Source organism: Pogonomyrmex barbatus, unplaced genomic scaffold, assembly GCF_055798465.1.
Source record: "Pogonomyrmex barbatus isolate J1 unplaced genomic scaffold, ASM5579846v1 scaffold1, whole genome shotgun sequence".
NCBI classification, from domain to species: Eukaryota; Metazoa; Arthropoda; class Insecta; order Hymenoptera; family Formicidae; genus Pogonomyrmex; species Pogonomyrmex barbatus.
In genome coordinates, this window is record NW_028297098.1 from 28,444,766 (window position 1) to 28,460,047 (window position 15,282).

Here is a 15,282-nt window from a genome sequence, read left to right on the forward strand (position 1 = left end):
ACGTTGTGTAAGCTACACACGTACACTGTGTGTAAACTCGGCGGATGGCTCGCCAAGTCGATAACCTTCGTCATGGTCAACCGTCTGCTAGTCGAATGGTCACCGAGACCAGAAATGAAAATTTTCGCTCGATTCCCTAAAGATTTACTCTGCGCGCACGCTGCTTTCATATTGTCACGAGGCGCAGAATTGTATTGTCATTCATGTAAGTTCCGGTGGAGCTGCCCAACGGAGGGAGGAGGGGTTACATTCGCGAAATTCCTCCCATTAATCAACGTTTCCTGTTGCACTTGGAAGATCAGTTCGCGCGCCGCGCCGCCTCGAGTCCGCAATCCAATTTATTTCTCTCGTGTTTTTCGGACACGTTGAGAACAACGTTCGCGACTTTTCAACGACTTGGCGCATCGTGAGTTGCGCCACGTGCATTTCTTTTTCTCCTCGACATTGCCACCTGCGGGAAGCAAACGTCGACATACGTGTCATGTACGCGCGACGTTGTTATTTAGACATTACCGTTTGCGTGACATCACCGTTTGCATATGTATCGCGAGGTGATTTTGCGCGTCTGACATTGAAAATTAGCATGTAGCGTTGCATGCAGATCAGCGCGAGCGTGGCGTGGCGCAACAGGCGCACTTTCGTACATATTTCGCGCATAGGCAATGAGAAAGCGTCATCCGTTCCAGCTCATCTCGGCGGATCAAAGGTAGATCTCAGAAGATTCCGCGGACTTTATCGACCCGCTCGTAATGACGATCGAGCGTGAGATGCGGTATCCGTTCGTGGCGGAGGGGGTAACGGAAACATCCTGTCCGTCGACGGCAGGTTTCGGATTGTGTTACCGTTACCAGGCCGGAGAGATAATGTCCCATAATTGCGCGAATGCCGTCTCGGGTAAATACCGGCGGCGCGGCGCTCGCAATTAAAACGGTGTCGTGTTTCGCTTCCGAATGACAAGCGGCGCGCGGTAATCGTTTATGAAAAACGGCGGATCGAGTGAATAAACGTTTCCCCCCTAACGAAAATTAATGCGTGCGAGAGAGCGCCGGGCATTTAGACATGCTTTTAGCGGCGCTCCATCAGCGCGCGGAATATTGAATAGTTTTCTCGGAGCGAGACGTGCTATTTTTATATAAAACTGATTCCGTACCTTTCTTAGAATACCCCCACGCTCTCTCTCTCTCTCTCTCTCTCTCTCTCTCTCTCTCTCTCTCTCTTTCCCTCTCCATCTCCAGAACGAATCAATCTCAATTGTCCGTCTGATGTAATTATCGGCACGATCGATTGCGATTGCGTTTCGATGTCGAGTTGCGTGAAATAAGCGCGGAGGGCGTTCGCGTGTAAATCCGACTCGGGATTAACGCGACAGGGAACAAAGGGCGAATAATGCACTCTCCGATTTCCGAGAGAAAATCCTCCTTCCCCTTTCCCTCCCTCTCTCGCTATCTCCCCCTGTCTCCTTACAGCCCTTGAAACGCAACGTAAGGATTCGCGTCTGAGTTTCCTTCCTGGTTGATTCACTGGTTAATCAGAACGACCACGGGATTCCGCTGTGAATTTCACGACTTCAGCCGGCTCCTGCCTGGGGCACCTTATCTTATACATCGCCGGAAACAACGGTGAGCGTTCGCCACTAATGCGTCGGCTTTAGCAATTAATCGACTCTCATCGTTTCCACCGATTGCAACTTAAATTATTACGGGGGGAGATTCATCCCGCGCTCTTCTCTTCTCCGCGCGAAACGACGGTGTCGACGTTCGGATCGACGCGAAACCGTCGTTATCTCGCGAAGGTGAACGTTCGCGATGCTACGAACAGCTACGAAGAAAAGCCCATTTCATTCCGTTCCGCAAATTATCGCTTCGTTCGTACCGCCGTCGCGGTACTTTCGCGAAATCAACAAACAACTTAGATCTGAATTTCTCGCTGTTCAAAAGCGAGAAATTCGAATTTAAATTTTACTCCTCTAAATTTACGTTATTAATGGAAGTGTAAAACAAAGCTTGTGAAAAGCGAGACTTAAAAATAAGCAAAAAGTAATAATTAACACGTGTCGAAGACACCTAGCGGTGGAGCGCGAGGTACACGGTCGCTTCCGCCGCAATAAAATTCCGTAATTAGCGTTACTAATCGATCAGCTGGCGGAACTGCAAAAAAAAAAAACGCACGTGCAAAAACCTTCATCCTTTGTCCGTTGTTCTTGAGTTCACGCGATGCTTGATTAGAAGAGATTACCGTATGCACGTACCTCGTGCCGGGAAGGGAAGCGAGCGGCACGCGTGTAAGAAAGAAGAAAAGAAGCTATACTTGGCCGAGGTCTGACCATGACTAAGCTCGCTAAGCGGTCGAGCGCGGAGAAACCGACCTTGCACCATAACGACGCGGCGTTAATAACGAACGTACGGACGCGCGCGGCGGTGGCGTAACTCTTTCCATTCTCGCTCTCTTCTTTTCCGCGGTAGTAGTGTTTTTCAAGGCGGCGGCGGCAACGGGAGAAAAGCAGTTGGACGGGGGAGAGGGCGAAACACGCAACGCCCCACTTTCTCCGTATTCCAATTCTAGGCAAATGAACCCTCGGCCTCTCTCCCCTCCCCCCCCTCTTCCCCTCTCACCGCTGCGGCGACCGCCGCTGGTGCCGGTTTAAGCGCGACCACGTGGAAAGCTCACGTGCGTCAGCGGTTTTCCGTATCTCCGGCTCCGATTCCATGTTTTCCACCGCGCTCGATTAAACGTCCGTGTTCGGAGCGACCGCGGGGGGAATAATTAGCGGTAAAACAGAGCGGGGACCTGGCGTAGAGAGGATCGTGGCATCGATCCGTCTCGTTATTGAAGAGCATCCTGTGTGGAAGCCTGATGGAAGTCTTATCGGCGAATTGACAAAGAAAATATTTTGAGATTCGTTTGAGTATATATATATATATATTTAATTATGACTCTCTGAATAAGATTACAACCTATCCTGATATCCCTGGTATCAGGTGATATCAGAAGCCGTGAGATAAATCAGCGCTGATAAAACAGCGACGTTTTTTTATCGTCCGAGACTCGCGGGATGAATATTTTAAACGTTGCACTGAGGACAAGGGAAATGTTGGATCGGATGATTATTAAGCGAGGAAAAATCATATATGATTTTTTTCTCGTGACGGAAAATCGTTTCTTTCCTTTTCATACGTATCACTGTTTGCATTCGATAGCATAAAATCATAAAATATTTTGAACGAGAAACTCTGTCAAACGAGTCAGCCGTTATCCAATTTAGTCAGTTCAAAAATAAATTCATTGGTTTTATCGGCGAGCAATGACATATTGATTGAAAAACCTCTTCTTTCTTCAATATATACCGCATGTAATTTCTTGTTTCGCTCATCACATGCAATGGAATGAACGAATGGAGAGGAATCTTAGAACTTCAGACTTTAATTTTGTTTGAAGTCTTTTCTCAGAGGATGACGCAACGACGCTAGGAAGCACTTTATTTTTGCTGATGTAATCAAAGGTCCGTGAAACGTTGAGGCGTCATGATTTCAATTGTCAGAGGTCTAACCGGCGTCTAACCGTATCAAAGCGCGTTCTCGCGTTTAGCTGACAATAAATGCAATGTATCGCATAGCGTGTTAAAATTGAAGAAGGCGTCCGACGGTTTATTGCTAGTCTCGGATTCGTTACGAGATATCGAGCTATTGACCCTGTGGACACGCATCTTCTCATTAAGGCGATTAGTTCTTGCTATTTTGCAGCTCGCTATTTTCGTCAGTGATGCTACGTCGAAATCATTACGACCGAGAAGATTTGCGGTTGCTTCGGTGCGATATCGCGGCCATTTGTATGTTCCATTCGTTCGATCGTACTCGGCGCTGCCGAGTCGAGGTAACAATTTGCATTGTTAATCGGAGATCCGCCGATAGGCCGTATAATGAACTCGGAGAGTTCGTTATATCATACATGTATGATTAATCGGGGTAATTGCGGCGCCGGAGTAAATGCAACGCCGCAATATTTTGCGTTACGCGTGCCCACCGAGTATTAATTATTCAAATAGACCGCATCTCTCGCCGTGGCAAATGGGTGCCGATGCCTATAATTTTCCATCTAGTGTGTGTATATTTTTTAACAAGATAATGCGAGCGCATTACGTATTGCTGTCTCTGTAAAGCAGCAATCCCGCATGTTTTACCGTGCAATCCTTTCAGCATTTCACTGTCATGCCGGGAAAAACTGCGCGGAGGGATCGTTTTAAGTGTATTTGAGAAACTCTCAAAGAAAGAAAAAGATGTGTGTGTGTGTGTGTGTGTGTGTGTGTGTGTGTGTGTGTGTGTATATATTTTTTGCTTTTTTGCACAAAATTTTTCCTCGCTGGTCGACGGTGTGTTTATGTTTTCGCATCATTTTCATTTCCTTAATTTTCTTCTGCGTTACTCGGTCGGCGAGAATTTAAACGAGGTTGGTACACGTCGTACTCATGCGTTCAAAGGAAGGAGCGAAAATTTTCCTGTTCTTTCGTCGGCGCATTTCCGGAGTTGGTACCGGGATTACTCTCATCGGATCGGCAACCCTTTTGTTGCACGCTTGTATTATGATGCTTCATTTTAAATCGTAACGCACGTGTGCAGACGCTTTTTCTATGAGGCAAAGCAAATTGCAATTCCTTACGTAAAAACGCAAGAAAGAATCGGAAGAGTAATTTTTACTGATCGAAATTTGGATCAAGTGTTAGACTTATCATTACAATCCAAGAATGTGTTAATCGTATAATATATAACTGACTTATCAATTATAATTAATTATCTAATCTTCCAATTAACAATCAGTTGGCCTGATATTATTATTATTATTATGTATTTCGTGATTTCTTTGGAAACAAAAATGCTTTGATTTAGAATCTTTTAAAAATTTTTTTAAAATTAAATAACATTACTGTGTGTAAAAGATATACATTAAAATAAATAAAAAGTCTATGAAAAATATTTTATCTTTCTGTATAAAGAAAACTAACTCTAAAAATACTCTATTTTGTTGCTTTATATTTATAACATAGAAAATTGACAACAATTATATTTGTTTTATCTATATTGTCCATTTTCAATAGATATAAAAATTTTTCAACATTTTTCTAAACGTTTTAAGGGTAATTATCGCGACGTTAAGAAACATTAAATATTAAAACGCAAATAAGAAGTTTATCTAGTAATAATTGCTAAATAATATCGCTTAATTGAAGTTTGTCAGTGCCTAGAATGTACGTTGTATATTTATCGAGCAGTGTTAACTCGTCTAGCCGTTTCAACACACACGTGAATATTCACCAGTGAGAATTATTAATTGTACTACTGGTTTAATCATCTATATTTTAACATCGAAGTAAAGTTCCTTAAAGTAAGTAGTTGATTAGTTTGATTAATCCTGAATAAGATATGTGGAGTTTCTCAGATATTAAAATTTGAATTTTATCTTTTAGTTTTCATTAAAAAATAAAGAAATAATTAAAAACATTAATTTCAACGTAATAAATTTTTTTTAATTGTCACATTTTTATGTACTTTAGAAAACGCGTAAATCTGATTAACGTTGTATCGAAAAAATAATTTACAAAATATTAAAGAAAAGCTTGAGAGAATTCTCTCATTATTAATTTTGCCTACAATTTGAAATTCTTATATTTTCATGTCTAACACTTATATCATCTAGATGAATATTTATTTCATTTTACAATGCACTACGAGTCTTTTTAGTATTGAATATATTTCTTCTTGTTTTCTCTTGGGTCTGAAAATGAGAATTATGTAAAATTATGTATAATTATGAAATTGTAAAAAAATATATAATAAATATAGAGAATATATTAATACAAAACATTTCCCTATGCAATAATTCGATATCTTTTTTCGAGCGAGATAAAAGAATTATTGTTGCATTTGGATGCTCGAGGAGGGTGGAGCGAAAAATCTCACTTCGCTGAAAATTCGTGCGCGGTAACAATGAAGAGAGACCGTATATCCTAATAATTCGTCGTCCAAAATCGGTAATCCAAGCCTCGGTACCTCGCGCGCGATATTTTTAATTAAGGACGATTGTTGCCGCGCTATAGGGAAAACGCGCGCTTACTACAATTCAGAAGTAACGTGCTTCCATTTCTATGACGCGTACGCGTCGGGGGTGCAGTCACGCCGTAATTGTATCGCGAAAAATTTATGATCGCGTCTGGATATGTATTTACGGTATAAATATCTACGCGCTTATAAGGCCGTGGTAAAAATACAGCCCCAAAAGAAACGCTCGCGTCGGACGCGCGGCTATAAATAACGGTCGCCCGCACGTTGCAATGGATTTCCTCTTGTGATTCAGGGAGATATTTCCCTCTTTCACCCCCCCCCTCTCCCCCACCTCCTACCCCTCGTCGACGTTCTCTTTCTCTTTTCATCTCGTCACAATCGTATCGTACATTTCGGAAAGATTAAACGGTAATGAGTTTTATTCATATTCGAGGGCATAAAGAAGGGGATAAACATCCATTTAATGGCGACCAAATTGAAATTTTCAAGTTTAACGGGCTTTTCGCATTCGCGGTTTTCCGCGAGTAACAAGATATCGCGCGGTTTTTATGCACGTTGAATTACTTTGGACATCTCGGAATCGTGCGTTCCACGTCAGTCCGACGCAAAAAGCATCATTACGTTGGCATTGTGTTTTATCGCGCGCTCGTACCCGCTCGTATCACCGACGCCGATCTACACTGCGACAATTCGCAAATCGACATTTAGGATAGTCGTCATTTAGCGTTAGTCATCGCGTTTAGGTGCGAAACTGCTCGAGAGAATATTGCCGCACACACGCTCGACTATCCTAATTCGCGGCCCCTGATTGTGAAACGCGCGACGTGTGCCGTCGGCGTTTGTATCCTTCATTATCGTTCTGTATTTGATTTCGGCTCCGGCTACTTGGCTCCGGCAATCGAGACATATTTGCCCGTCGGCTTTGCCGAAAATATGACGCACACGTGTACGCGAGATTTCCAACGGATCACGGAAATCTCGCGTACACATGTGCCGGTTTAATCCTTAACTGGTAGCAAAACGGATACGATATACGTTTCAGTCGATTTCTTACGAAACGTTAAGCGGAGACACGATATCGAGGAGTGAAATACTTGCAGTAAATTGTTAGTTTATAAAATACACTTTTCGACTACGAATATATTAATGTCAGTTATAGTAATAATTAATGTGCGACTCGTATTTGCCTCTTTTTACTTCTTGACAATATAAAATGAATTTAACAGAAAAGATTCTCGGTATTATATAAAAATGAACGAATAATGAATTTATTTCATTTCATTTATTGCATTCATCAATGCTTCTTCAATTACAAGCACTTAAGATCATCGTCACTTATCGTGAACATTGATAAAAAGAAAAAGTAATATTCACTTATCACTATATGTTAGGACCAAAATGTTGTAATTAATTTTATCAAATTGTTATCGCGACATGCACAAAATTGGTCTGGATCAATTTATCAGAGAGCCGTCAACCATGTACAACGTGCGACAATTCTGCATGTTGAAACATGCTAAAATACAAGTACCGTGTAGAGTCTCGAGTATGGAATGTTAAAGTGAGCTCGTTTCGCATCTCGACAGCGTTCGACGGTACGTACAATAGCAAATCAAGCCCGAGCGGATTGTTCGCGGATGCACGGTGTGCATCGGCGGTGCGTACATACGCTCGTAATTCCCAAAGCCGAAGGGATTCCTCCTCCTCCTCCTCCTCCTTTTCCCTCCTATTCTCGCATTGGACGCGAGTCGACCGTGAAACGAGTTTAACGAGATAAAAATCATCCGGCATCGCTGTCGCGCGACAAGAGAGGGAGATGGAGAGGAGATATTAAAACCGTAAATTCCCGAGTTCCGATGCACCTTCCATTTCCAGCATCCCGCTTTCTTTCTCGAGCATCGGTCCGATTCGCATAGAATAGCCTGTCCTCGACAGATCCATTCCCTCTTTCGTACGAACAACGCGGGGACCGGAAAGTAATCGCGAGATCGAAGGGACGGTAATATATATGATGATGTGTGTGTGTGTGTGTGTGTGTGTGTGTGTGTGTGTGTGTGGTGTGTGTGTGTGTGTGTGTGTGTGTGTGTGTGTGTGTGTGTATTTGGGCGAATATGGGCATAGTTCCGCTGCAGCGATGCACTTGCACGAAACCACTCGTAATCTTGCGATCCATTGTGGCGTCTAAATTATACAATCAATGGAAAAAGAAAGAAATTCGAGATATTTTCTGATATAAGCGTAAATACACGAACATTTGCGTACGTGAAAATATAGAATACTAATTTCCAACGCGATTCAACTTCTTATGTTAACGAAGAGATATAAGCAGCATGTCTTAATTGAACTTCCGGCGACGCCCTTGTCCTTCGAATAGAAAATCCTGCATCAGGGTGAGAGTTGCACGGAACGCTGCGTCATAATTATATCGAGACGACTGTGCCGTGTTGAAAAATTATTAAAGAAAAAGTCGCCCTCCGTGCTTCCGTTGCTCAATGCCTGCATCGCGATTTTTTTAGATTTATTCGAGCGAGCTCGTCGTAACGGTTTTTTTTTTAGCGAAAGGTGAAAATTAATTAATGAACCGCGTGTTTCGGATTGACGGCTTTCTAATAGGTTACGTAATATTTTGGAATAATTCGTAATAATAATAATTTTATATATCGTATCTTATATAAATGTATTATCTGAAAAGAAAATCATATACGATAGATAGAGATAGATATACAGAAAATAAAAAGAATGCATGCACGTAAATATAATGAAGTTAAATTAACCTGTTTTCCTCTTATTAACTGATTATCTGTTTCGTTTTCAATTATATTTATTCGTTTATATTTTCAATTATATTTATTAGTCTTCCAAGTGTACTACATAATAGCTTCTGATAATAGCTTCTGATAAGCATTATTCGTGATAAACTCAATTGAGTTGTTGTAGTCAATTTTAAAGACAAGCCAAACAATTTCTTAAATTTTTCTTAAACAATATCTGCTTCTTTATCAAACTGACATTGAAAAGTCGAAACGATCACAATTATTTTATAAAAGAAAATGAAAAAAAGTTATCAAGTCCGTAGACTTCTTCGAAATGCAATTTAAGAAATTGCAATATAATAATGAATTGATCAGTAAGCTAAAGACATTGACCGTGGCCGATTGCGTTAATTCCTGACGGTCGTTAATTACTGACGTGATAATTCAGTACGTTGATATATTCTATTTACATTAATTTAATTTTATAATTGCATTGAACTTAACGCGATATCACATAGCGTCTCACGACTGTTTCGGGATCCCGAGGTCAACATCGGAGTCGCTTGCACAGATTTCGCTCGAAATACGACTGAAGCACACCCGTGCTATGGTTTCGGTGTCCATGATACTCTATGAAATTGGCTCAGAGGTCTCTTTGCCGCGTTCATAACCATTAGCGGGGACGCAATTGCACAGCAGCTGATCATATTCCGGCTATTGCGGTAACCGCGAACCGAGAAGATTCCGTTTCCAGTTCTCCGTTCGCGATCGTCCCTTTTGTCATTCGAAATTCTCTGCCGCCGTCGTCGCCATCGCGCCTGGAAACAATCCGTCCGTGGTGTATCCGTGTTATCCTATCCGTTTGACTATAATCGCCAATCGGATGACGAAAACGCTGGTGTAAAATAGAAATAGACGTCGGTGCGATCGATTCTCTGACTCGATCGTCAAATGAAAAAGATAAACCGCAAAAAGACAAACTTGCAAAATTGTTTTCCAATATCGGAAAAATTTCCTAAATTGTTAATAGTTCTTGTGTGACATAGTTTTGGATCTTTCGTTTGTATTTCACAACACGCAGCTATTGTATTTCGCATTTGCGCAAGGTTTTTATCTTATTTCCAAAAATAAACATTTTGTTGAGCTCGCAAAAAAAAAAGATGTTTGATACTATCGCTTAACTAGACTTAATCGATTACGAACTGCTGAAATACGTTTACGCAAACAAATTTGCCATTGCGTGTAACCGTAAAAAAATTTACTATCGCTGATATCGACATGCGAAATCGTTTTAATATAGTGCAATGCAAATTTATTTAATTATATCAGCAAACGTAGTTAGCGATCTGTAGGCACGAAATATTTTTTTTCCGTGCTACGTCGTCGCGCTAGTCGCACGCGAGTAACAATAAGCATCAGGGAATTCCGACACTTGTCGTTATCGTCACTCGCCATCGTTATTCGCGACGAAAATTTTGTCGTGTATTAGATTATCATCCGATTATCACCCGATTGATCGCTTAGCGGATTTTAATTTTATGTCACTGCTTCCGGACGGAAAACTCGTCTTCCCGCTCGACTGACACCGTCGACGACGACACGACACGAGGTGTCGCGTGTTGCGCGTGACAGCAGCGGCGGCCTGTCACTGACAAATCACTCGGCTCGGCTTCGAAAATGTAACCCCGCCTGTGCTCGCGTAATAGTACGATAATTCTGACAGCCGACAATACAACAGGCCGCTGCAGGCTCGTTGTGAAACACACAACGCGCGCGGTATTAAATGCATCCGGTTGCATCCGAGTGAATCGATGATACCCCCCCCCCCCCCCTATTAAAATTCCGCTATCCGAAATAAACAAATGAAAAAACTAGGCGGCACATCGCGCGTGTAACATGGCCACATATCGATACGACATTATATATCCCCCTCTCCCCCTCTCCCCGACGAATCAATCCGCACACACGCGAGCAACAAGTGACGTGCGGCTTTCGAAAGAACGAAACACTCGCGCTCTTTCAAAAACGACGGATTTGGAGCATCGAATGTGTTTGGGCTGAGAAGCTTCACTGAGCGTATCATTTTATCCGTGGTTCTCATCGAATATTAAACAAGGATAAAATGATACCTGGGTCGGATGTTCTTTCCGAACGCACCCCCGCCACCCCAATCTAGCGGGGAGGTTTCCAAGAGATAGTAATGTCCGTATCGCTCCGCGAAAGAGATCAAAGCTGAAGAGGAGAAGCGGAAGGGGAAGACGGATCGCTCCGTCAATTCGGGCGAATTCGGATCCTCCTCGGTCGCGTGCACCTTGTGCAGCTGCAGCTGCTGCGGTCGCTCTGTCTATGTCACGTGCAGTATGCCGCAGGTATAATCGATTTACCGCCGTTTTGTCCGTCGACGGACCTGCGACGCGGTCGCATCGGCGGTTTATCTTATCGGCGCCGTTGCGCGACTCGAGATCGTTTCCGAGACGAGAATCGAAGGAGAATCGACCGATGATCTTCACTCGACTCTATTCACTCGCGGAGTCCAACCGGAGAATCTCTCAGTGGCAACTATTCATATTTACCTCGGTCAAACTTGCGCTTTGGCGCGTTCCGGCGAACGCCGTGATCCGTGGGATTAAACGCATCGCGGTCTGCTAATTATTCCCAAGTTTGGAAATGCTTTATGCTGGTGGCGCTGTCATTCCAAAATAGTTACGCTGCCGTTCCAAGTAGTTGTACAATGTTACACGCAAACAAATTTCGGTCCACTTCAATTCATTGCAAGATGCCTCTTCGTTAAATCTCGACAACGTCAAACGCGACAGACGTTGAAGAAGCTGCCTCGTTCGTTGTTCGAGAGTTCGCGAAAATTGTAACGGCGTGAAAAACAAATCACTGATCGCGATCGTATGGTTCTTCATGGTATCTCCGAGGTGTTATTTCGAGATCAGTTTCGCGCCTCTGAAGCTTCTGAATCTCATCCTCTACAAGAAGTGCAAGCCCAAATATTTTTCAAGGGTCAAGCTGGACAGATTCCAGTTCGCGTTTTGGGATCTCAGGATCAATGGCACGTCAATGGCCTCGTCGAAAAAGCAACACGTCTGCTGATGCAGACGCTATGCCGATTGTCACATATCTACTCTCGTAGTTTCAAAGTATGAACGAGCATTGCGAAATGCCAATAAATGGTACATAATATCGATGAATCATTATTGTTGCTAATAGTCGACATGTTATCTTTAATTTCTTAAATACTAACTTATATTTATATCTCTTGTTACTCGAGTCCTTGGACTAGAGTTGAAAAAAGCTTTAGATTAAAGAGTTCATTATATAAGAGAAAAGATAATATTTCTATATCTGCTCTTGAAAGAAACACGTGAAAAAAACGTGATCAATGAAAGTAAAATCTGAACTATTTTGTTACTGCTGTTAAAAATAATTGATTAAAAAGATAATAATTGAATTATTTTACTTAGATCGATCGTTCTCGATCTTTAATTAATATGCGTTACGATGAAAAGAATTGTTGCTAATTTCTTATAAATTAGAATATAATTGCAATATATGTGTGACATGCAACAATCGCGACTGCGACATTGCGACGAATTAAATTTCGTGAATGTTCTCCTTTAAGACGTCGTGTTGCTTTGCTACCTTAAATTCTTTTACGACATTTTCTCGCGGAATTCTCGTACTTCCGGTAATTTACACGATGCAAAGAGAAAGAACGTTCGCAAACAGACCGTGATCTTTCGTAACGGACGTGATTAAATTAATGTAATACTAAAGGAAATTACAAGATCATTCAAACTTTTTTAAAAATTTTTCGATTCATTTTGATAAATAAACAGAAAAATTTGTCGGTTGATTTCAATAAATCTGATTTCTTAATATAAGCTCAAATGCTTGATCGATAATGTTTAATTAATTAATTGATTGTGAAATATGTATATAAAGATTTCTTTTCCATGTGTTATTTATTCTTGTTTAAGAAAAAATGCATTTTTCTACGATAAAATCGTAAGAGGAAAAAATGTATTTTTCTACGATGAAATCGTAAGAGGAAAAAACCGGGAATAACGCATCGTCAATTTCAACACAAACTTTCCCATATGTAATTACTAAATTTTAATTCCGGAAAATTTTAGATTTGACGCGAGATCTTGTGCAAGCTGCACAAAATAACGATCATTTTGCAATTGGCATAATTTGCGTGTCAATTTAATTATTCTCTTGGCCAACGCGTAACATCTCGTTTCTAAAGGAGCAAACAAATATTCTTGCCTAAACTACACTTGCCTAAACTGTTGTAATAAATCATATCGTGATATTCTAGGTAACATTGCGCCGTGTTGCGCGTATTTGCGAAAGGGTGTGATTAATGACTGAGAATCACAACGCTTGCATCGGATTTTAGGCTCTCGTCGAAATACGTTTCTGCTCATACTTGAGTTGATGAAAATTGACTTTAATCGCTTTCAGAGCAATGCAAACCCCTTTCAATCGAAGACTCTATTAATAAATGGGATTTACAACGCCACAAAGCAGATTACAGAAGTAGATTACAAAGGACAGTTCGACATTATCATCGAGATTTAATAACAAATCATTTGGATATGAAATAAATTTTGCCTGAACGATAATGCTCGAGCATCAATAATTTTTGAATAATGAATGAAACTAAGAGGATATTCATAAATTATTCTCTAGCGATATAAATAGTTAACGTAACCCTATTTTTGCGTCGTGTTGCGCTCGTTTGCAAAATAATTTTGAGTAAACGCTTCACGCTTTTAACTTTTTAAAATTACCTTTTATAAGAATTTCAATTTAAATTCTTAAAGTTATAAAGATATGCTTTAAAGATAGAAAAGTTGGCTCGACAATTTTGTTGAAAAAAATGTATATTCTAAATTGATAAAAAAAAACTGCTTGTAATTACAAGATGATAATGACTAAAAAATTCTATACATTTTAATTTTTATTATATACTTTTATGCATATAATATTATATAACACAAATTTCAGATAAATTTTTACTTTATGGCCTTCAGAAAAACTTTATAAAAACTATTTAATATGTTGCATCTCATTAAAAAATCATTAATTTATAAAATTTTAATATCTTAAATATTAAATAATATTTATATAATATTATTATTATTATTAATATTATATAATATTATTTAAATATTAAATTTTAATATTTTTGAGATTAAACAAATCCTTTTGTATTTTATTAATTAAAGTGATACACGCATTCTTTCGAAAGACATGCAATCTTGATCGAGCGATTAAATCATTAATCGTTGCAAAACTGCAAGTTGCGGAATCTTGCATGAATTTTTCATCCCACATGTATTGTCAGCCAGGTTGTTTGTCGCCTGGCCGCAGCCGGAAAACTTCGATTCTTCGCAAGTTATCGCACTTGTATTAATCGTCTTATCTCTACGAGCTCTTCACATCTATAAAAGACACGCATCTCCAAACGATACCTTTAGTAATTTCTGAATTTCAATCGCGCCGCATCGCGACATCTTCTCTCAACATATCCGTATGGATAAAAAATTGAAATAGAAGCGTGAAGCATTCGTCATACTGCGTAACGATTCACGTTTTTTTACTCAATCGTGTAATCATATGTACACGTGTGTCCCGTGATATTATCGAACGTATAAATAAGACGAAGAGGCGTGTGCGTGTCTTCGTGGGACCGAAGTGATAGACGGGATTGGCGATTGCGAAGGGGATTTATAACGAGATCTACTTGAAACCTATCATCAAGCACGTGCGCTATATTATTTGGGATACCGATTGGAAGCAGTAAAGAAGAAAAGGTGAGTCCCTTCGCCTGCTATCGTCTACTGCCTGAATTCGCAAAGGGCGAACTGTTATCGAGATACTCACGTTGATTAGATCGGGTTGGAGCGATAAAAAGATTCTTCGAGATTCATCTGAAAAAATGTTATTGTAGTTATGAATATAAGGCGCCTTCGAAATGGATGGAGGCTGGTTCATTCATTTGCTCGGAGGGAACGAATCGTTGAAAAGGTCATTTATGCCAGACGTCTCATCGAATCTAGGTCGTCATTATCGTTGAGACTGATATCAGTGATCGTCATCTACAATATTGATTCAATATTACACGAGTAGAATAACTAATATATCCGTAGCATGAAAATAGAGAGACAAACATTTCATGGATCCCTTCCTCCATTCTATTCATTGAACGCGGATCCCTTCCTCCATTCTATTCATTGAAGTCTGAAAATGTTGAATAAAGACAAATTCAATTCATGTTAATTGTATGATTTTTTTCATATTAAATTAAATTCATATATTTTTTTCTTTTTTTATATTTCGACGCTAATCTAACTGACTACTTATTTTCTCGTTGAGATTTTATTTCCAATTTAATATTTTTTTATTATTATAATTTTTAATCTAATATTATTACATTGAAGATTTAAACAACGTTGAAG

General features: G+C 40.3%; 2 protein-coding genes across 8 annotated transcripts in view; one reads left to right on the top strand and one right to left on the bottom strand.

Annotated features, from left to right (window-relative positions):
- Positions 1–15,282, bottom strand: part of vermilion (Tryptophan 2,3-dioxygenase vermilion) — a 236,349-nt gene that overhangs the window by 67,432 nt on the left and 153,635 nt on the right. The gene's annotated exons all lie outside the window — the stretch shown is intronic.
- The window catches only part of Mdr49 (Multi drug resistance 49), a 53,813-nt gene that overhangs the window by 10,516 nt on the left and 28,015 nt on the right, over positions 1–15,282 (top strand). Inside the window, exon 1 of one of the 7 annotated variants that reach the window (XM_011648582.3) lies at positions 14,210–14,637. The exons of 5 other annotated variants lie outside the window; for them this stretch is intronic. The gene's annotated coding sequence lies outside the window, so the exon portion shown is untranslated. Of the gene's footprint in view, positions 1–14,209; positions 14,638–15,282 lie in introns of those variants that run through there. One more of the 7 variants, XM_011648584.3, reaches the window with a different exon arrangement.